At 38.7% G+C, this 22,433-nt stretch overlaps 1 protein-coding gene across 3 annotated transcripts in view; it reads left to right on the top strand.

Moving 5' to 3' along the window:
* Positions 1-22,433, top strand: part of SCEL (sciellin) — a 121,129-nt gene that overhangs the window by 5,547 nt on the left and 93,149 nt on the right. For 2 of the 3 annotated variants that reach the window (XM_020290298.2, XM_076009351.1), the window contains exon 1: positions 6,925-7,072. The exons of the other annotated variant lie outside the window; for it this stretch is intronic. The gene's annotated coding sequence lies outside the window, so the exon portion shown is untranslated. Of the gene's footprint in view, positions 1-6,924; positions 7,073-22,433 lie in introns of those variants that run through there. 3 annotated transcript variants of the gene reach the window in all.

Raw genomic sequence — 22,433 nt, 5'->3', positions numbered from 1 at the left:
TCCTTACAACCTGAAAGAACCTAACTGGTTCAGCAGGGTTAGATTTAAAAAGAGAAGAGGACAGGTAGCAGGTAATTAAAGTAGTATGCCCTTAAGATCATGAGGCCCTGAATTAGGTAGGTGGTGGGAGTCAAGTGGAAGGGGAGGTTTAGGCTGAGTTAGGAGGTAAAATTCATGGTCATGGTTCAGTGATGAATCAATGGGACATGATTTAGAATAGGGAGAAACGGTGAGCCATGAGGCAATGATGATGTAGGTTCCAACCTTGGGCAATAAGTTCAACTATGATAAGTATTTGGGGGCAATCTCTGTAAAATGTAGATAAATATTTCCTTGTTTAAAGAAAGCAGTGGGTGTTACAGGTGAGTTGAAGAGATAATATTAGTCTTCTAGCCAGGAATAGAAAAATCTGATAGTAAAATCAGATTTATAAAACAGATAAACCAGGCTTTTGTAAACAATGAGTACCCCGTGTGTATGCACACTTGTTGTGTATGATCATTGTTCATTTGTTCAGCCACGCACTCACTGAGTGCTTCTGTGAGTCAAAACCTATGCTGTGTGTTAGTATAAAGACAAGTGCGAAGGCCTGGGTTCTGATTTCCAGGGGCTTATGTTATAATACTATTAAATATTTGGCAATAGAGAGACTGGTATAAAGTAGAAGAATTAACAATGAATTAAGGAAAATCAGGAGAGAAGATTATGAAATTATGAATTAGCAATCTGAGTTTAAAAGATTTTAATTAGGAAAATGGATTTGCCTTTCTAAGTTTTTTAGTGGAGGAAAAAGCAATTCTTCCATCCTATTCCTGTGGAATTGTTTATTTCAACCTGCAGCCCAGAGGATTGCACTATAGGTGCACTGCAGATCATGAGTGTCCACAGAAGCCCATGAGACTAGGAAAATGTGGCCACATAACACCCTGAGCAATTGGGGTTGCTGGGCTACCAAACTGCTCTTTTGGTTCAGGAATGGAGGGAGAAACCAACGAAATATTCACTATTAAGCAGAAATCTGGAAGAAGTTAAGAAGATCTAGGCTGGCAGAGTGGATGGATGGTTCTTCTCCCTCTTGACCATGTAATAATTGTCCACTCAAACTTTTAAATTCAGCATCAAAATCACCTCCCAGGCCTAGGAAGAATTCTCTGTTCTCTCCACCATGCAATGCCTGGCCTTGAAAATTGCTCTGTATTACTTTATCATGATATATTATAGTTGTTTAATTAAATGTCTGTCCCCCCAAACAAATTGTAACTTCCTGGTGAGCAAGAACTGGATCTCATTAATTTTCCTGTCCCTTGGGACTGAAACAATATTAGAGCATAGTAGGCACTTAATGTTTGTTAAGTGCACAAATGTTTGCAAGAAGAGGATAAATGAGGATGAGAGGGATAAATTGGCAAATGGCATTACAGAGGGCAATTTGGCAATATTCATCTACTTAAGTTTAAATGTATAAACCCGTGGGCCCAGCAAATTACATTTCTAAGAATTTATCTTACAGATATATTCCAGATATATTCACACACATGCCAAATGATTTATGTGCAGTGTTATTCACTGCATCATTATTTGTCAGTGAAAGTTTAGAAATGATGGAAATGTCCATCAATAGTGGATTGATGACAGATTATGGACCATCCATACTATAGAATACCCAGCAGATGTGAAAAATGAATATACAAATATCTTCAGAATATAATGTAAAAGGACAAAAGCAAGATTCAGAACAATGTAATATGCAAACTTTTGTGTAAAAATGGAGGAAATCTCCATATCTTATATTTGTTTGTATATGCATAAAAGTCTCCAGAAGGGCCCAGAAGAAACTACTAACTATTTTGTTGTTGTTGTTGGAGAGGCTTGGAGGGAGAGGAAGACTTTTCATTGTATTCCTTTTTATGCTTTTTCATTTTTGAAGATTACAAATATATTAATGGTTCAAAATATTATATATAAATACATTTTTAAAAAGAAAATTACACACGGATGTTTATAGCAGTTTTATTTATAATTGCCAATACTTGGAAGCAACCAAGATGTCTTTCACTAGGTGAATGAATAAATAGGAGGTATTTCCAGACAATGGGATATTATTTAGCATTAAAAAGAAATGAACTATCAAGCCATGAAAAGACGTGGAGGAAACTTAAATGCATATTACTAAGTAAAAGAAGCCAATCTGAAAATTCTTCATACTGTGTGATTCCAACTATGTAACATTCCACAAAAGGCAAAACTATGGAGACAGTAAAAAGATCAGTGGATGGGAGGGGTTAAGGGGAAAAAAAGGGTGAGTAAGCAAAGCACAGATGATTTTTAGGGCAGCAAAATTGCTTTGTTTGATACTATAATGGTGAGTGTATGTCATTATACATTTATCTAAACTCATAGAATATACAATAACAAGAGTGAACCCCAATATACTATGGACTTTGGGTGATGATGTGGAACAAATCTATCACTGTGGTGGGGGTGTTGATAGTGGGGAGGCTGGGGGTATATGTGAACTCTCTGAACTTTATGTTCAATTTTGCTGTGAACCTAAAACTGCCCTAAAAAATGATCTAAAAGAAAAATGGTGAGCTATATCTACACTATCATTAAAAGACCCTAGAATTTGGAGCAATTCCTTGTCATTCTCTGGCTCTGGCATTGTAAGTTAATGAATGTGGGCTGTTGTATATTATTTTTGATACTATAAACAATAGAAATGCATGCACATATACATATATTTTCTGCTACAGCCATAGTATTTTGCTGTCACCTATTAGTCTAGGCTCAGGTCTACTGTAACCTTAGCTCACTCTGTAGTCTGGAGATCAGCAATAGTTTCTTGGTTGAAGTGCCCATTCTCCTTTCTGGTACTTTGGAGAGTCAGTGGGGGTTCATAAGCAGGAATGTGGGCTCCACAGTTAGCATACGTAGATTGGAATACTTGGACGTGTCTGATTTCTAGCTGTGTGATCTTGGGCTTTTGTTTTTTCATCTGTAATATGGACATAACAACAGTTCCTATAGTGTAGGGTTTAGTGAGGATCAAATGAAATAATACTTGAAAAGCACCTAGCAAGTGATTGGCACATGCTGCTGCTCTTGTTATTGTTATTTTGGTCATCAGTATTATAATTGTCATCAACAATGCCTAAAATCTGCTGAATTCTTAGGCCAACAGCAGTTACTTCTTTGAAGCTCGAAGAAGAGTCAGAAAGCCTCAGGAACTCAGGACCGAATTCTCCTGATCCGTCCTGATGTAGTCTAGAGCACAGGTTTGGAATTGCCTGTTATGCACCCAACACTGGAAGGCAGTGTCCCTGAAGTGTAGACTGGAGAGCACGAGTTCTGTGGGATGTTCCGTGACGTACCTGGACAAAAGATTCCACGACCTCAGAAGTGTGGGAAACACCGGGGTGAATAAAGCTAACCATGTTCCCTTTAGGCAGTGCCGTTCAGAGTTGGATGCCATGCTCCGGGGATTTCCCACGGAGGACATAACGCGAGGCGTCTCGCACGCTTATGTAACCGCACAGCCCCTTTTTATAACGGATCCTATTTTGGAAAACATACAGGCAGTAAAGACACAGACTCATGGGACCTCCTGGCCACCTGGCCCAGCCTATCACTTCATAGATGTGAACCCTGCACCTGAGAGGAGGAGGAGTGACAGGCCCCAGGCCCCTGATGAGGACCGGAAGCCAGGCAAAGGCGCATCACTGTTGCAAGTATCTAGCTGCCCTTTAGCTCACCTAAAACCAATGACTTTCCTAGAGACACACAGACTTTAGAGGAGAAGAATCAGTAAAAAAGCAAGAAAAGAGGTTTTCTGGTAACTGAAGCTTTTTAACAGCCAAGTATGTGTTCTCTATTATCCTGAATCCCAGTGAATAAATACATTAGAAAAAAAAAAAAAGACCTTGATATCATCATCGTGATCTATCCAGTTGGTGAAGTGATGGTTATCATCAATTTCACTGCACTAAAAAAGACATGGGATAAGGGTTCAGTGATTTGCCCATAATAAATAGTGAGTCTGTATAGCAAATTGAATTCAGGCTCCCCTGGGTTCTGTGCTGTGGTCTCCATTGGTCTACATCATGCTGGTGCCATCAAAGTGTATTAAGCAATGAACCAGCTCTTGCAGCACTGGTGGTAATTCATTAATTCTGACATCCATCTACTCCCAAAGAGAAATTGGCTCTGTAATTACCACGTTAACAATACCTCTTTTGTTTTAACAGGCACATAATATTTGTTTCCTCCATCTGGAAGGAAAACGGGGAGTCCTCTGTCTTTCAAACTCTCAAAGTCCTGGAATAATAGATTAGAGAGTTTTGAGATGCTGGTTTGTCCTCTTTGTATTATTTGCATTTTCAATATCAGTTTTGGAATCTCTCTGGAGTGAGGAGTTGACTATCATTTAATAACAATTATTAAATGAATGTATAAAAGCTTTTTAGAACAATGCCTGGCACATTCAAAGTGCTATATAAGTGTTTGCTATTTTTGTTATCATGTAGTAATAAGTGCTCATTTTGGCTGGTTGTTTTGTTGGCCAGTTGTATCCAACACATAGAGAAAGCAATATGATGTTGCAATGTCTAACTTTACAAGGCAGGGTCAACAAACATTCCCCCATCTAAGATCTGTGGTTGATATTGCTAATTAACCATGACTCTCCTCTGGAGTCCAAACTTGCCTTACAAACTTCATCATATCCCTCCAGAAAGCCACCACCAGTCAATTGGCATTGACAACTGAGATAAAACCATTGCCATCTCAGACTCTGAGCTTCCATTCTAAAGAAACCTCAAGAACTCTGATACTCACAGTGAAATAGGTGTGGTGAAGCCAAGTTATTCTAGGCATGCTCAAGGCTTCCCAGTTCAAGGCCTGAGTGAAACCAAAGCTAAGCTTCTTTGGCCACTTCCACACCCAAACGCATTCTTTTTTTTTTTTTTTTTTTTTTTTTTTTTTTTTTTTTTGAGACAGAGTCTCGCTTTGTTGTCCAGGCTAGAGTGAGTGCCGTGGCGTCAGCCTAGCTCACAGCAACCTCAAACTCCTGGGCTCGAGTGATCCTTCTGCCTCAGCCTCCCGAGTAGCTGGGACTACAGGCATGCGCCACCATGCCCGGCTAATTTTTTTTTTATATATATATCAGTTGGCCAATTAATTTCTTTCTATTTATAGTAGAGACGGGGTCTCGCTCTTGCTCAGGCTGGTTTTGAACTCCTGACCTTGAGCAATCCGCCCGCCTCGGTCAAACGCATTCTTTATTCGACCTCTTTACACTGTGAGATTTTAAATATGATGCAGTCTTTTTGTTGAGTGTGTGCTCAGCACAAGGAGGTCTAAATTTTGCTCAAGTGTTTTTTTTTATACTAGAGATTTGATTCCAAATGAAAAGACAGTGGTTTGCTTTAGTGATATGGCTGTTGTGGTATACGAAGTAAGAGAAACCCTTAATTACATGCAAAAATAATTGCTTAGAAGCTCAAAAGCCTTAAATTGCTTGGAAACTCAACAGCTATAATGTGGGAAGCTTTACTTCATTATAAGGTAGAAACTTATTTTTCTGGTTCTATATTTTATGAAGGACAAAAACATACATTTAAACATTTTATAATGTAAATTGCTACTAGTCCTACAAGGTAGCTCTTAAACTGTTTTAGCCCTTCATTTGGAATCTAACTTATAATTTATTTTTTGAGTTTAGCCAAATTTATTTTTGAGTTATTTTTCAACTTTCTCATTTGTAATATTAATTTCCAACCTCACTCTAACCAACATTTATGGGCATCACAGAAATGTAAAACATATTTTAAAAATATTTTGCACATATAAAATTCCATAAAAGGGCTGAATAGACATGTATCTATGTTTGACTTTGAAAGAACGCTTTCCATTTGAGATTTTAAAATTTCTCAGCCCAGAATAAGGGAGCATTAGGGAACACTGAGGAAGTGATCTCCCAGTTCATAATTGCCACATACTGCAATTGCCTTGCTATCCAATCTGGATGTTTCTGTTTCTTGTCATAGTCATTTCTGTGGGCATACCTCAACTGGACCGTGGTTTTCAGGAGAAGTCTTCAAGGGAGGATTTGGTTAATTGTTAGTGTGACTGATGAATAAAGATGACCCAGGAGATTCTAATGAGCCAGCTTCTCTCAGCGGTGCTCCAGATTTGCTAAGCTTCTTTCAAGCCTCTTTGGCTATTGTGGAGGGTTTATTTCAGAACCTGTAATAGGAACCCCCACCTAGGAGGGCTTTTCTGCATTATTCCTTCCTCTTAGCAGAAGCAGCCTTTGACATTGGAGCCTATTGCTGCCCTCAGCTCTGAAAGACATTTCGAACATCCTTTTACCATTTTTTAATATACAATGAAATAACATAAGAATCAAAATTCTTTCATTCCAGGGTATATTTTTCCTTTGATAGTTTTACAAAGTATTCTAGGCATAGAATTTGTGCAACACATTGCTCTTTTGTTTTCTGATCCCAGGGTTTCTGGGTTCCCGAGGACTTTTGTTTTTCCAAAGGAAGTTGCTTCCTTCAAGAGTGTACTTCCCGCGTGTGTGTCTGTGCCCCTGCCTTACAGGAACTGTGGGCAGAGAGGCTTTCCTTCCACCTCGAGGTTTTTGTTTTGTTTTTTAAAAGAGAATCCAAAATAGGTTGGGTACTATGCCATCTCATCAGTGATATAGTTGTGTGTATTGTCGATATCAGTTAAAAGGGTGATAACAGGAGCATATTTTGTTTTCGGCATAACAAGCTTATAAATTAAATAAGGAATTTACCAAACAAAGACAGCAGGCCCATGAGTGAGACTGTTTTAATTGAATTGGTATTTGTACAAGGTGACACCCTGTTTCATACCACCCACCTCCTCCCTGAGTGACTCAGCCCCTGAGGGAGAAACCTCTCAACTGTTCATTAGCACAGTCAGGTAGAGGCTGAACTACACGGAATAAACTCCAGGTGCCTACCCATTCATTTCAGCTGGATCCACCTGGGGAACCACTGTAGGCTGGTTAGCCAAAAACATTCTGGTTTTCCACTCAAAAGAGGTAAGTTGAATTATATTTGCAAACATAAATACGTCTGCTGTATGGGCATAACATTCTTTGTTTTCCTTCCAAATGATAACAATTAGAACTTACTGTATTATCTTTGTCTTTTTTCCAATTAAATTTTGTCAGCTTCCAGCAGGCTGTTTTGCTTGTTAACAGCTCTGCCCTTCCTTGTGTTTTTGGATTGTATTACTTTTAACTTCTTGGGAGTTTTACACACTGCAGGCATCACAAAATGAGTACCTATTTGAGTTTCCAAGCGGAGCTGTCAGCTGGTGAATCCTGTCACACATATAAGGATAGGAAATTCTTTAAGTCAAGGGACTGGCTCCCGATGCTCTCTTCTCTCATGTGACTATAAAACCATTTTCAACAAGGATCTTTCTGTTTTCATAATGGTACCTTTAATGAAATAGTGAACTCTCTTGTCTTATTTAAGTCATATTTGTTTTTTCTCAACTGCTAAAAACAATACAAGTAGCTGAACTGCGAGAGAGAGATGTCAAATCTATCCTCCACTCTATCTTCCCAAAATAAGAGAAATCACCGTTTCTTACGTGAACGCACCAAGGAGTAAAAGCGGGGGTGGGGGTGGGGGGTGTTAAGTGGGAGTGTGTGGTTTCCCACAGGATTTGTGTGCATTTGGCCAACCTCTCTACGTTATACTCTGAATTCTAACCTAAGACGTGATTAATGAATGTATATGGAGGCAATTTTCATCCTCTATTCATATCCTAGTCCTGAAAAACCAGTTTTTGAAGACTTTGGTAAGAATAGAAAAGTTATTTTAACCAGACTTTCTTTTATAATGAATAGTTAAGCTGACTTGTCTGACTTGTATTTTTTCTCACCATTTCCATCGATGGTACAGAGCTGCGGGATTGAAATGCAGGAACTATCTGCAGCTTGTAACTTGCAGCTCTGTGTCCTCCAGGGAGGCATTCGCAGTGTCCCTGGCTCTATCTTGAACACTTCAGTTTTCATTGCTTTCTGTTGCTGGCCAGGTCGCCTGCAGTCTCAGAGCGGTTTAGATATATCAGTACTTAATTCCCAAAGGTTTAGGGAAGAATTTTATAAATTAGCTTTCAAATATTTATTGTAACCAGAAAACTAAAGTGTAGCAACTGTGGATACTTTTATTTTACATGAAAAGTGATTAAATTTAAAACTGCCTTTCACATCCACAGTTTATAACACAGATATGACCTTCCAGATAATTTGCTGTACTCTAGTGTTTACAGTTGATTTTTCTAAATCAACTGAGAAAACTGAGATATGACACGAGTAAAAATTTTAGTAAAACATTTGGATGGTTCTAAATGTCAGGATAGAGAGAGAATGCAGAAAAACAGAATTTTCATTAAAATTTTAGCTTCATATGAATCTTTCATCTAATTGACATAATTTTTTAATTGGAAAGGAGTATAGGCTCATCGAGTCTAATTTCTGAATTTTCTAGAAAAGGAAAGCAAAACATAAATGTTAAGCAACTTGCTAGGATCAGAGTGTCTGAACTAGAATGTGAAGCGAAATCTCTCATCTTTTTTCTTACTGAATTTTCTCAATGATTTTTCAAATTTCTTTCACATAAAATTTATATTAGCAGGAAATCAGTCACACTCTGTTTCTATAAAGGGACTGCAAATGATAGAAATGAGAATTTGCTTACCCAGCAATAAGTGAAAATGTTATTATAGTGCGTATGTATGACTAAGATTTAATGGGATATATTTCCAACTTGTGGCTTGCGGAATCGGTCTTGCTATTTATTATGTTTATGAAGTTTTAATCTCACCTCCCTCCCTCAGTAGGGAGGTGATCTGGTATGTGTATGTTGGTTGTGATATACACAATCAGGAACACCCTCACCTCAACTACCATTTTGTAGGTATGAATTTTCACGAAATACCTGAGAGATTCATATTCCTGGGGACTTTGTAAACAAAAGAGGAGATGTTTTGAATGACTGAACACATACTGTGGAATGAACTGCATATAATTCACTTGGCAGTCAACTTAAGCAAACATGATTTAACCAGTAGTATCCCATATGATTCAGGCATTAACTCCCAAAGCTCCTTAAGAGCAAGGGGCTAAATTCCTTGGTCCACCAGTCTAAGGGGAATCTTGGTTGGTCCCACATGGTTTCTCTTCTGCCACTGTCCTATTTCTAGGTCATTGATTGACCATTTTTCATTTCTTTTGCTGAGAACTTTGAAATAAGAATGTTATGTTATGTATTTATTGCTGAGTACCTATCTGCAGTTGCTCAAAGTTCACTTTTAATCAAAAGTCTTTATAGACTATATTCCTTAAGCGTTTTCAGCTTACTGTTATAAAAATTCATGTGACTTTAAGATTTGGGAAAGGCTTTTTCTCAGATGGATTCTCTGCCAAATGACAGCTACATTTATTGGACTTGCATTTTATGTTAGTTACTAAACTTTTTAAGGCTAAGAATCATCCTTTTATTGTGATAATTAATTGGAAGAGTGAATTTTATAGCTATCTATTAAATAACAACTGGCTTACTTCTAGACATGAGAACCAATCGTCCTGAATAATCATTGTAATTGTATACTTGAGAGCTCTAAGGATCTAAATAATTTATCCTTTGTCTCTAGACCCAAGTTTCCCTGGCTCTAAAATGTTATAAAGTCTCCTTTATATGCAGCCTCCCGGGGTAAGACAGTGAACTATAGACCATACTTTTCAAACTGAGATACACACATCCTAGGAGAATATTCTAGAAAATGCACAAAAATGACAAGATGAACATGGTACATGTCTGTATAGAGAACTTATTGTAGTTAAAGGGTTTTGAAGAAAACTATCCCTATAATCCTGCCCTCTTCCCGCTTCTCCCCAGGGTTCTCTCTTTTGTCATTTAGGGATGTAGTGTGTGAAAGTTTAAAAGGAATTTGTATATAAAAAGTGCAGGGACTGGAGTCCAGATGGACTTAAATTAGAATCATGATCCTACAAGGATGACTTGTAAGAATGTGCCTGTCTCATAGCACTAGCAGACTAAAAAATTAGGATTCTTGCTGAAAAATTAATATATATACAAATTATATAATTTTATATTATATACATATTTTAAAATATATATACCATATGACATAATATGGCATGTGTTATATAACTCCTGAGCAATAGCATGAAAAATATAAAAATCTAGAACATAATCACCACAAGAAAAATGTGGGATTCAGATGAAGAAAGTAAAAAAATGTTATGGTAAAACATAAAGGTAAAAAGCTTATTATACATGTCAGTTCTCCTCAAACCCTTTTATAGGATTCATGCAATTTCAATCAAAAGTTCCAGTACAATATTTATTTTGGAACCTGAAAAAATATTTTTAAAGTGGTCTGAAAGAAATGAGTAAATGAGGATAGCTGATAGAATTTCTAAAAAGAAAATTAATGAGGAGTGCTTGCATGACTAGATATTAAAATATACATATTATAAAAAGATGATAATTAAAATAGTTTGTTTCTATTGCAAGGAACTAAAGACAGATTTCTGGAAAAGAACAGCCAGCCGCGAAACATGTTCACAAAGAAAGAATTTCATATGTGACAAAGAAAGAAACCTATATCAATGAAAAGGGGATTTATTTCACCAGCACCAAAGTAAATCCACAGGGATCGGTGTTTTATTGGGGGAGCTTACAGAAAGAAGCATGGTCTTGGGTGGCCACAAGACAGGTAGATATCTGCACCTGTTACCCCCAGACCCAGGGCTTATATATCAAAGGGAAAGGGAGTATGTGCTCTGTGTAAGACAATTAAAGGCAACTTTCCAGAACAGGCAAGAATGCTATATGCGTAATAGCCTATAATTTGTGTGATAACATCAAGGTTGACACTGTTCTTATACTAAGGACAGTAAATAAAGTAGAAATCAGGTGACAGTCATGAGACTGGAGTTATTTAGAAGTCAACATGGCAGATTAGCGTTCAAGCTGGAGTCACTTTTGTCTCCATGACACTCATGTGCTGTTACTGGATCGTAAACTAGAATAAGAAACTTGATGATAGGACTCAAGAATATTTCAGAAATTATACTCCTAGCAAGTAATTTTACTTCTAGAAATCCATCCAAGGAAAATAATAATGTGATTAAAGATTTTTGTATGGTTTTTTAAAGAAACAACAGGGGAATTATGTTACATTGAAAGATAAATGAGATAAAATATTTTGCATTTACAAAGGAAATATTTAAATATATTTAGATGGCATTGGAAAGTGTATGTCTATAGGATCTAATAGGCCAGGAAATACCCTGAAAGAAAATAACAATGATTGATGAAAAGTGTCTGATTATTTTTCTTCATTATGGTTTCTTGTATTTCCACATTTTATGTAATGAGCATGTATTCCTAATATAATGAGAAAGATTATACTCTTTAAAATTGAGATAAAGAATGAACACCCGACAGAGATTTTGTGAACATGAAATACAGTAGAGTATTTAATGTAACTAACAGGGGATTGGCTCATAGTTTGTGGTCAAAATTTGAGGTTTCACTCATCTAACAAATATTTTCAGCTAGAACTAGAAACAGCCCTTCCTGGGGTTCAGGTAATAGTTTTTATTGGCTAGCATTTTTATTAATGAATATTGTACTAATGTAAATTTTATAAAATGAAATAGATTATTGTCCCAGAAAGTAGGACACTATTCATGTTCAAACTTGATATTATCATTCTGCAGAAAAGATCAGAAGTGGAAACAAAAGTGGATAAGGGTCACATATTAAAAGTAAGAATCAACAGTGAGAAAATTTTATGGTGAGGGCTTACCAGATTCAGGAAATTGGTAGCATACAAACCTCTGGGTAGCTGAAAGATTGCATTTTTGCTACATTCTCTTTCACCATCAGTGAGCAAGTATTCCAATGCTAAGCTGCGTGACTAAAGAAACAGCTGATCTCTAACCATCGCAGCAAGATAAATGGATCTTTACCAGTCAGATCGTTTTTGGATTTCCTTTTACGCTGTGTATTCAGGGTAAACACAATTGTTCATGTCTGGTAGACCATTTAAAAATTAATTCAAATGGGGTTGTTAACATTTACACTTCACAAAGCCCTGTTTGTTTTCTCCTTTACATAATATTTCATGTTCTTTTAGGTGATAATTAGTTGTTGTTGATGCTTTGTTTTATTTATTTTCCAAAAGATAATGCTTCTGTTTATTGGTTTGCAATTATTGGGCTCCTCTTATTCCTTTTTGAAAATTATTTTATAGCATTTATCCTTTTCCAGTTCTTAGGGATTTTTCCCAATTCACTGGTTTCTAGGAAACAAGGAGCAGCAGGTTTGGCACTGTTACCAGGCCATGAAACCCTCAGGACTCTCATACACAGATGAATACCACCAGGGCCATTTGCCACTTTGTGCCATTTTCTAGACATTTTTGCTGTATTTTTTTTTTTATTCTACTTAAGCTTTTTTATGCTCTCCATCACAATAGAGATTTACCCTAGGCAACTATTCACATTTGGTATTTCCAAAAAGATAGCAATTTACATAAGTATATTAGATTCTTGATACATTGATTGGGAGATTTTGGAACAGTTAAAAATATTCAGCTGTCACTCTGTGCTGATCTCATGGTGCTTTGGTGAAATGAGTCAAAGAAGTCTGCTCCCATTCTTGCTTTTGGTTGAGCTCCCTCATGAATCTCTATTGCAAAGGGGTTGTTATTCTTTCCGCTATTTCTCTTAGCAGAATAACTTTCCACCTATTGGCCCCTTTTTGTTCCCTGGGCTTCTAGACAGGTATAGGCTTCTCAACTGGGCAATTCAGTAGGCATATAAGCTCAGGCACACTGCTCATCCTGAGACTCCTGCCCAGAAAAAAACTAATTTAATCTGCTGCCCACATTCCCAAATCCTGTGCTAGCCTTCTGGGAAAAGACTCTGACTTCATTGGAATAACTCGACATAAAGTTTCCTTTAGGTACGGAATGAGGATAATAATAGTAACAACCTAAAAGTATTGTGCAAGGCCTAAATGAAACAATACATATAAAGATCCCTAAAGCTATAATTAGAGCATGACTCCAAATATCAGCAGTCAGACTGAAGTATTTTTTTTTTCTGTTCCACCTTACTTTTCCTATTCTCTTTTCTCTGTGTGCCCTTCCCCTGCCAAATTTAGTTTCTTTGCTCACACAATCTTTCTTAAGAGAAAGCAGGGAGTGGTAAAGATAGTATCAGGTATTTTGTCCTTGGATAGGAAGAAAGAGTGAGATCTAAAAAGTCTTTGTGCTGAGAAGACCCAAAAGATGAAAAAGAAGATTGTAGCCTGAGCTGGGAGGTGGCCTGGGGAATTCTTGGTGCTGGGACAGGAACAGTTTGGGCTGGGATTGGGCTGGGGGGATAATGGGTCACCTAATGGACCTGAATGCTCCCAGGGAAAGTGCTATTATTAAAAATAGAAAATACTGAAGGAAGTTGAGAAAGACCACAGGGAGATGAGGACAAGCTGAAAAGAAGACAAATTTGGCTGGGCATGGTGGCTCACAACTGTAATCCTAGCACTCTGGGAGGCTGAGGAGGGAGGAAAGGTCAGGAGTTCAAGACCAGCCTGAGCAAGAGCAAGACCCCCATCTCTACTGAAAATAGAAAGAAATTAGCTGGGGTGTGGTGGTGGGTGCCTGTAGTCCCAGCTACTAAAGAGGCTGAAGCAGGAGGATTGCTTGAGTCCAAGAGTTTGAGACCATCCTGAGCAAGAGTGAGACCCCATCTCTACTAAATATAGAAACAATCAGCCAGGCTCAGTGCCACATGCCTGTAGTCCCAGCTACCCGGAAGGCCAAGGCTGAGGATCACTTGAACCCAGGAGTTGGAGTTTGCAGTGAACTATGATGACCCCATTGCACTCTACTCTTGGTGACAGAGGGAAACTCTGTCTTAAAAAAAAAAAATTAAGAAATAGGGGAAGCTGATAGTTTCATGCATATACAAAGAACTAAGAAAGTTGGTTGATTTCATGATTCAGCAGTCAAACAGAGTGATTTCGTCTAAAACCTAAAGACAGATGTAGGCAGTAGATGAAAATTAGCTCTCTCTGGTGTTTGGCCTCAAAGAAGAAATGGAAGATAGACGAGTAGTGGAAAATATTTTTTTTCCTCCTCTATTCTTATGCTCTTTGACATCATGACTTCACATCGGAGTTTTCAACTTACACATTCAGGGCTTTGGAGGTAAAGGCTTCTGGATTTCCCAGGTTTCACACATCTCTTCCCATAATATTCCACTTGTAAGGCACAGTTGCTGGTGTCTGTAATTGGTAGGCATATGTACTAGCAACAGCATTTTGAGGAGCCAACATTAGAGTTTCATCTTTCTCATGGGAAGCTAAAAACTTAATTGGAATTAAACTGAAGAATGGCACTTAGAATTATTTTCAATTAGCTGAACTGAGGCTACTAAAGTGTCATTTATTCATGTGTTGTGTAGATTTGAAAGTCATGATAACCTCAGTTCCAGAAATAAGTAATTCCTTTAAAGAATTACATAAAAATAAAACTTGACAGCATTTATTTTTTTAACACTACCAATTTGAGAGACTTGTAATCTGGAATCCATTCAACACTAGGGCATTTTTAAACAAAGATATTACTTATAGAAACCTATGTTGTTGACCTATTTTTATTTGTTTCTTTTAATTGACAAATAATAATTGTACACATTCATGGGTTCCAATACATATAATGTATAGTGATCAGATCAGGGTAATTAGCATATCCATCTTCTCAAAGATTTTTCATTTCACATTGATCTATTTTTAATAACAGTAAGAGAAATATCCATGTATATATAATAAATACTGTTTTGCATCCCAGGCAAGATGGAAAGAGTTCCACTGCAGTCAAATGTCTGTGGAAGTAGAGTTGATGAAACAGGGACTTGCACCCTACAGGGTTTTGACTGTAGCTTCTAGAAATGGCTCTAGGGCCACCAAGTGAGCTGACTGGAGGGAGATGGTTATGGTGGCATGGCCAATGGGTCCTCAGGGGAATAGAACATGCAGGGCTGAGGGTGGGGAGATGTAGGAGAGATATCAAGAGCGAAAGAGAAACAGTCGAAAGGGTAGACCTTGTCTAGCTTGGACCATCAGACAGTGACCACCACTGCCTTGCAACATGTAACTTTGATAAGAAAAATTTAATTCCCACAAGTAGTCATTTTCATTTCAGAAGAAAAAACCCAGCATTCTTACTAAACTATTACCACTTATGAATAGAATACATTACAGTTTCCCTTCTCATTTAGCTTGTGGCAATGGCCACCACGGGGCTACAAAAGAGAATGAAACATTGTCAGTCTGTCTAGCATGAAATAGATCCAGGGAAGGCACATGGTCAGGGATAATGTCAGGCCACCTCTGGCTGCAGGTGGTGGTGGGAGGGGTGAGGCCCGAGGCTGAGCTGTCAGGGGATGCTGGGGCAGCCATTCATTACTCTGCACCTCCCAGCCCCTCTTCCATTATCATCCATCTTTTGGAACTCCAGGGCATTTCTCTGAGTGCCTGGCATTGGCCATATCACATGGCAATTTGAGTTACGTGTAGTATCACTTACTGAAAAGAGCACTGGCAATGCAGTCATATAGACCTAATTACAGCTCCTGGTTCTGCCACTTACTACATGATTTGGGCAGGTTATTAACTTCTGTGATTTTGAGGCTCTTATAATTAGAGATAATAGTACTCACTTGGAAAGATTAAATAAGATAATGTGCCTGAAACACGGGGTACGGTGGGTGGCACTGTACAGTGGGTGGTAGGAGCCCAATAGGTAACCCTTCTTGTTAGGACATTGAACACATAAGTAATTACTTACTGATAGAAGAATCACAAATATCGTTTGTAGACCCCCATGGGCTTTTAGACTTTCTATTTGCTCCATGATGACTTGATAATATGTGGGAAGAGCATTAGGCTTTAGTAACAAAAAAATGGAAAAGCAATCTATTAAACAAACTAGGAGCCTTATTTGTCCCTTGGAAGGAGAAGTCTAGAAATAGATAATTGGCTATTGTGGCAGCCCTATGACACTGTTGAGGAACTGGGCTCCTTCAAACTTCCTGCTTTGCCATCCTTAGTGTGTGAATTTAATCCTTATAGTTGTCCACCATCCACAAGGCCTAAGATGACGGCTCTGCAAGGATCTTAATTCAGAAAAGAAGAGGGGGAAAGGAAAAATTCTTTCCAGGAATGTCCACTTACTTCTTAATAGTTAGAAGCACAAATGTGTCTACCTCTGGCATCCAGGGAGACTGAGAAATGTAGTTTTAACTGCAATAAGAAAGAAGAGGAGAATGGATATTAGATAAGCAACCATAGTATACCATGAGTCCCCATTTGGAAATTTCCTGATTATCTGTGACTGGGCCTTTCCTTCTTGCCCTCTTCCATTTGAACAGGGCTCCTTTGATATCCCCCTAAAAGTTCAAGACAAATCTTAAAATAAAAAAAAATGTCAGTAAATTTGTAATTTAAGAGGGAGGCATGACATTCTGGAGGCCTTCTAAATATAAAAATCAAGATTTACCCTAAAATCTAAAGTGATGATTACTAACATTTTTGAGCATGAAAATTCCTTTTTAAAATTAGAGAAGTTCATGATGTTTCACATATGAGACTAATTATATTTTTAGTAATTCACTGGTCGACAAAAAGGCGTGATGGATTTAGTAATTTGTATTCCACTAATAAAAATGCTTGGATGCTGAGAGAAGGATTTGCAAGCAGACCCTTGCAATAACTCAGTGCTGTTGCTCTGATCCCCCACCTCCTCCACCCACAGCCCTTCTAGGGGTTCGTAGCTAGGGTTGGGTACCGTGCTGGGATGGGTGAGATTGTGGTAGACTCCCTTATCATCAGCACTTCCTGCAGAGAGCTGTATAGGGAAAAACAGCTATCTCTTTTTCGTCTTATATTCAGGGCTAGCTCCCATCAAACTCAATATTCTGCTGCAGAATCTGATATTTTCATGGTTTTGCTATCTAGATATTCTCCAGAAGGCCTGATTAAATGAGAAAAAAAATGAAATAAGACATCCAAACAAGCTCATGAGCCTTAACCTCTTTCTCTCTGCTAATGACTAGTTTTAATTTAGGTCTCTAAACACCCTCATTGGCTCCAACCCCGAATTTCTGGGATACTTTCTAGGAATAGTTTCCAAGAAACTCACTTGCTTTCTTTTGGACATCCTAGTTTTTATCCTGTTGCCTCTTCCATGGTATGTAACTCCCTGGCCAAAACCCCATATGGACATTGTTTTTATCGAGTTTTCTTTGGTATTCTATTTACATGCCCCCTCAGTCCTCCTCCTGACCCAGGCTTCCCGCTATCCCTTTAGGCTCTGCTGAGTAAGGAGGGGAGTTCAGCCAATGATAACACTTTAGATGATTTTATAATAATTTATAATGTACAAATTTATCTCATTTAATTTCCACAGAAACCTTTTAAGATTGATGTAACCCCCACTTTGCAGAGGCTGAAGCAGAGACTAGTTCCAAGTAGCTAAGCAATGGCAAAGCTGGAACTCGACCTGAGGCTTTTCAGCTCACGGGCCAATCATGTTCTCTTCCATGCCACCACCAACATGTTAACTTCTTACTTGTTCAGGCAGATTTTACTTCAGATTGGCTAGTAAAAGGATGCTGAGGCAATGAGGTTCAAATAGATTTTGAGGCTTTGAGAGTGATGGAAAGTTCTGGGGCATAGAGGGAAGGAAAGATGAAATCTAACAGGGAGAACAGAGGTGTTGACGTTGAGATGGGCAGGAACTCTGCAAAGATCCAGTGTGCATCTTTAACCCTCTAAAAGAAGATAATGGAAATTTCTACATGCAGAGGATATTTATTCATGGAAGGTGGCCTAAGTAGTATGGATAGAAGAACATAGTATGCGAAGAAAGAAAATAAGTGTATGTGTTTTAATGAGTTTAAGTATGTTTTCTAAAAATTGAATTTTAAGTTTATAGCTATAGAGATAGCTGTTTATGTTGTATACTTATTTTATAAATAAAATATTTATATATACTATATATTTACTAAATGTATACTATATATGTCTATATCTATTGTATGTATTTTTAAATAGCATAAGCTCAACTGAAATAACAGAAAACACATTATATAATGGTTACAGGTTTTGATAACACGGTAGAATATCACATCCTCTGATTGTCACATAACCTGCTATACCCCATTGTTAGTTCACATAGACATGCTCTTGCCTGGCATTGACTTTTTCCTTGCAACTCTCATTTCTGCTTTCCTGTACAATAGGGTGAACCCTGTTTGTAAGCCACAAATGGGAAATGGGGTCTCATCAGGAGATAAAAAGTTTTAAATTTAGATGTTTCTCAATTGTTTAGCATATTTATGTGGCCTCTGCTCATGAGTCACAGGAGCCACAGGGCCAAGGCCTGTTTGTCCTTATTGCCCAAGTTTACCAGTGACTTGGATAGCTCAGGTTCAGAGAGCATGTTTTCAGGTCTACAATGATGAATGATCCATGGTTGCCTCAAGACACCAGCTTAGCATTTAGGATTTGATACAGATGTTTACCCAGGGAGGGTCCAAGTGTTAGTAGTGGATGGAGATACAAAGTCCTCATGGGCCTGAGATACCTTGTGAAATAGAATCTAATTCCATTTTATTCTGGCAAAACCACAAAGACCTTATAAGCATGACTTTGCTGTCTCTCTAGCTCAGAGAAGGCCTGTGTCTGCTGCCAGTTTTTATTTTTTTAGTTGAGATAAAATTCACATACCATAAAATTCACTTTTGAAATGTAAAATTTATTGTTAAAAAAAAATGTATATATACAAGGTTGTGCAACCAGTACCACTATCTGACTCCAGAACATTTTTTTACCCCAAAAAGAAAACCCGCTCCTGTTAGCACTCTCCATTCTTCCTTCTTCCAAACTCTGCCAAACACCAATCTACTTTTTTTCTATGGAGTTGATTATTCTGTACATTTCGTATAAATGGAAGCATACAATATGTCATCTTCTGTGTCTGGCTTCTTTTGTTTAGCCTAATGTTTCAAGCTTTGTCTATGATGTCACATGAATCAGGACTTCATTCCTTTTTATTACTGAGTAATATTCCATTGTGTGGATACACCATGTTATATCCATTAGTCCATTGATGGGCATTTGGGTTGTCTCCATTTTTTGGCTAGTATATGCTACTATAACATAGTAGTACATAATTCATGTACAAGATTTTATATGGCCCTATGTTTTATAACCAAGGAAATATCAAGGAATACACAGAGAAGGCTGTCCTGTGAGGGTTTGTTGCTGTAATGGCTCCTTAAGAGGCTGCCCTGGTTCTCCTGGGGCCCAGCACTGGGGCAGAGTTCATGGGACTTCCAAAGAGTGAGATGTCCAGGATGAGGCAGGCCCTGCTATTCATGATCCCTCTCTTGCTCTATTGCAAAGGCACTGATTTAGTCTTGCAGTGACTCATGATGAGCATTATTGCTGGTTGGTGAGGATTAGAAGCCTGACACTGCCTCTTAACAACTTGGCCATGTTACGTATTCTCCCTGAGCTCCAGTTGTCTTATCTTGGAATTTGAGGTAATAATATCCACCCTGCAGTTTATATGAGGATGAAAGACAATGCCTGGGAGGTTCCCTGTTCAGACCAGGGACTCAACTATGGATATTGATGCTATTAGTAATTGTCTTGTGAAGTAAGACAATTGAAGACACAAAGACCACAGTCAGGGACAGTATGGCACAAAGCTCTTTGAATGACTTGACTATTTCAGAAATGCTTAAATCATTTTTTCCCAAGAACTGTATTAGTTTGCTAGGGCTGCTACAACAAAATACCACAGATTGGGTGACTTAGACAAAAGAGATTTGTTGTCTTACAGTTCTGGAGGCTGGAAGTTGAAGATCAAGGTGTCAACAGGTTTGGTTTCTCCTGAGGCCTCTCTCCTTGGCTGGCAGTTGGCCACCTTCTCACCGTGTCCTCACATGGCCTTTTCTCTGGTGTCTTTTTGTGTTTCCAAATTTTTTCTTCTTATAAGGTCACCAGTCAGATTGAATTAATGTTCACCCTAAGGGCCTCATTTTAACTTAATTTCTTTAAAGGCTTTATCTCCAAATGCAGTCACATTATTAAGTAATAGGGGTTTAGGCTTCAACATGAGTTTTGGAGGGACACCATTCAGCCAATAACAAGCCCCTAGGGAGCACCTACTCTGTCCCAGACTCTGAGAATAGAAGGGAAAGACGTAGGCCTTGCCCACTAGAAACTGAGTCTCTTGGAGAGACAGACAAGTAAGCATCCCTGCCCTTCGTCTCGCAACTGAATTTGTGATCTCTGCAAATGTGTCATCGAATATGCATTCAGCATGTTGACCACCTCAGAGCCCCAGTTCAATCAGTTGAGAACTCTCCAGGTCTTCATCAGCGAAGAGGAAAGGAATTTATCAGTGCCCATTTAGAAACAGGAAACAGGCTAGCCAAGAATCCTGAGAAGCACTGCCAAACAGAGGCAAAATTAACAATTAGTTGAGTTTTAAGTTCGTCTTTAGGTGCCCCTTTACCTTCCTTTCTGTCAAAGTTTATGCAATCTCCAAACATGGCCAGCCAGGGCCTCCCTCACATTGCCTGCATGCCCAGCTGCAAGTTCAAGTCTATTTCCTTCCCTCCCCACACTCAACCATATCTCTCCTGCATCTTTGCCCTTTGCTTTCCAAGGTGATAGAGTAGAGGCATGAAGTTAAGAATTATGGGCACCTAATGTGTGGCGGGCAATAATTAGACACTCTACATATGTTATTTCCTTTGAACCTCATAATAGCTCTATTTCACCTCATTTTACAAATGAGGTACTTGAGTTAATAACATACCCAAGGTGACACAGTCAGGAAATAGCATTGTTTAAATGCAGGTCTTTCTAACTCCATGCTATTAGTAATGCCCTATGTAGTAAGACAATTGAAGACACAGAGGGCACAGGTCAAGGACAGTGTGGCACAAAGCCCGGCTACAGGCTGTAGTGGGCAGGGAGGCTGTGCAACCAGGCAGCCCCACCAGCTAAGGGCTAGTCCCCAGAGAAGGTGCAGCCATGAGCCTATAGTTGCCAAGCCCCAGACTGGCAAAGGGGACCTGGTCTGGGCACCTACAGCCTCCACTTCTGTAGCACTGCTGACATTCTAGAAGAAGACTCCAAGGAAAATAATCCCTTGACCCAGAGGAATGTATCTTTACCACTTCACACGTCGTATGGCAAGTTGTTACAGGAGGTACTTTTGTATCAAAGGATAGAGGTGGGGGCTTTGAGAATCCTGAGGTTATACCCATAGAAGTCTATCCTATAATACTGTTTTAAGTCCAATAGGATTTATAGTTTGACAAAGTGGTTTTTGTGTACATTATTCATTTGATCATTACAAAAACCTTATGAAGTAGATGGCAGTTTTTGTCGGTCCCATTTTGCAGGGAGGTTAAGTGGTTCAGTCTCAGAACTTGAATGTGATAAAGGTGAACCTAGAACCTGCATCTGACTTGAGATCCAATGCCCCTCCAACGTTGCATATATGGTCTGGTTGGATGGACACTGCAAAGAACATAATACCCCAACCTAGGGTCACCAGCTATCTGGTTTGCCCAGGACTTTTCTGGTTCCAAACTTGAAAGAGATCGAGGGCTAGTCTCTGAGTCTAGGCACAGAGCCCAAGGCCCACAAGGCATTTAAAACCCACAGAAGCGCTCAATTTTAATTACTTTCAACAGCAGAAGAAAAATATGAATTTCATAATAAAAATGAAGCCAGCCTGGATTATATTTATACTAACATAGTCATAAAATATAATTTTTAATTTGTGTGTATATATGTGTGTGTGTAAGAAGGGGCCATAAAGGCAAAAGTACCATACAGTCATAATTCAGTGCTGGGGAACTGGCTCCGTCCTAAGCAAACTGGGACTGTGGTTTGCCTTAACCCTTTAACACCTTAACAGTAGTGGCTAGTCATAGCTAAGGAACTTTGAGCTTTCCCATGTGGTGGTTGCCTAAGATCATGAGTGTTGCCCCACTTCTATGATTTCCATGCATCTGACTTCTTCCCTTCTAGTTATGTGTCTGTTGCTTGAATTTGCTTTGGCTTCCCTGAGAAGGAGCAGATGCACCCTCTCTGGACATTCCTCACACCAAGCTGTGGGTTCCAGCACAATGTCAGTCTCTCCCTCTTGACTATGACCAGGTACTTGTCTGATTCTTCTTTTTGGCCCCAGCTTCTAGCTGGGGTTCCAAGTCAGGCACTAAATGCATATTTATTGATTGAGAGAATGAATTAACT

The sequence above is a fragment of the Microcebus murinus genome, chromosome 13, assembly GCF_040939455.1.
Source record: "Microcebus murinus isolate Inina chromosome 13, M.murinus_Inina_mat1.0, whole genome shotgun sequence".
NCBI lineage: Eukaryota > Metazoa > Chordata > Mammalia > Primates > Cheirogaleidae > Microcebus > Microcebus murinus.
This window is presented reverse-complemented; position numbering and strand designations above follow the sequence as displayed.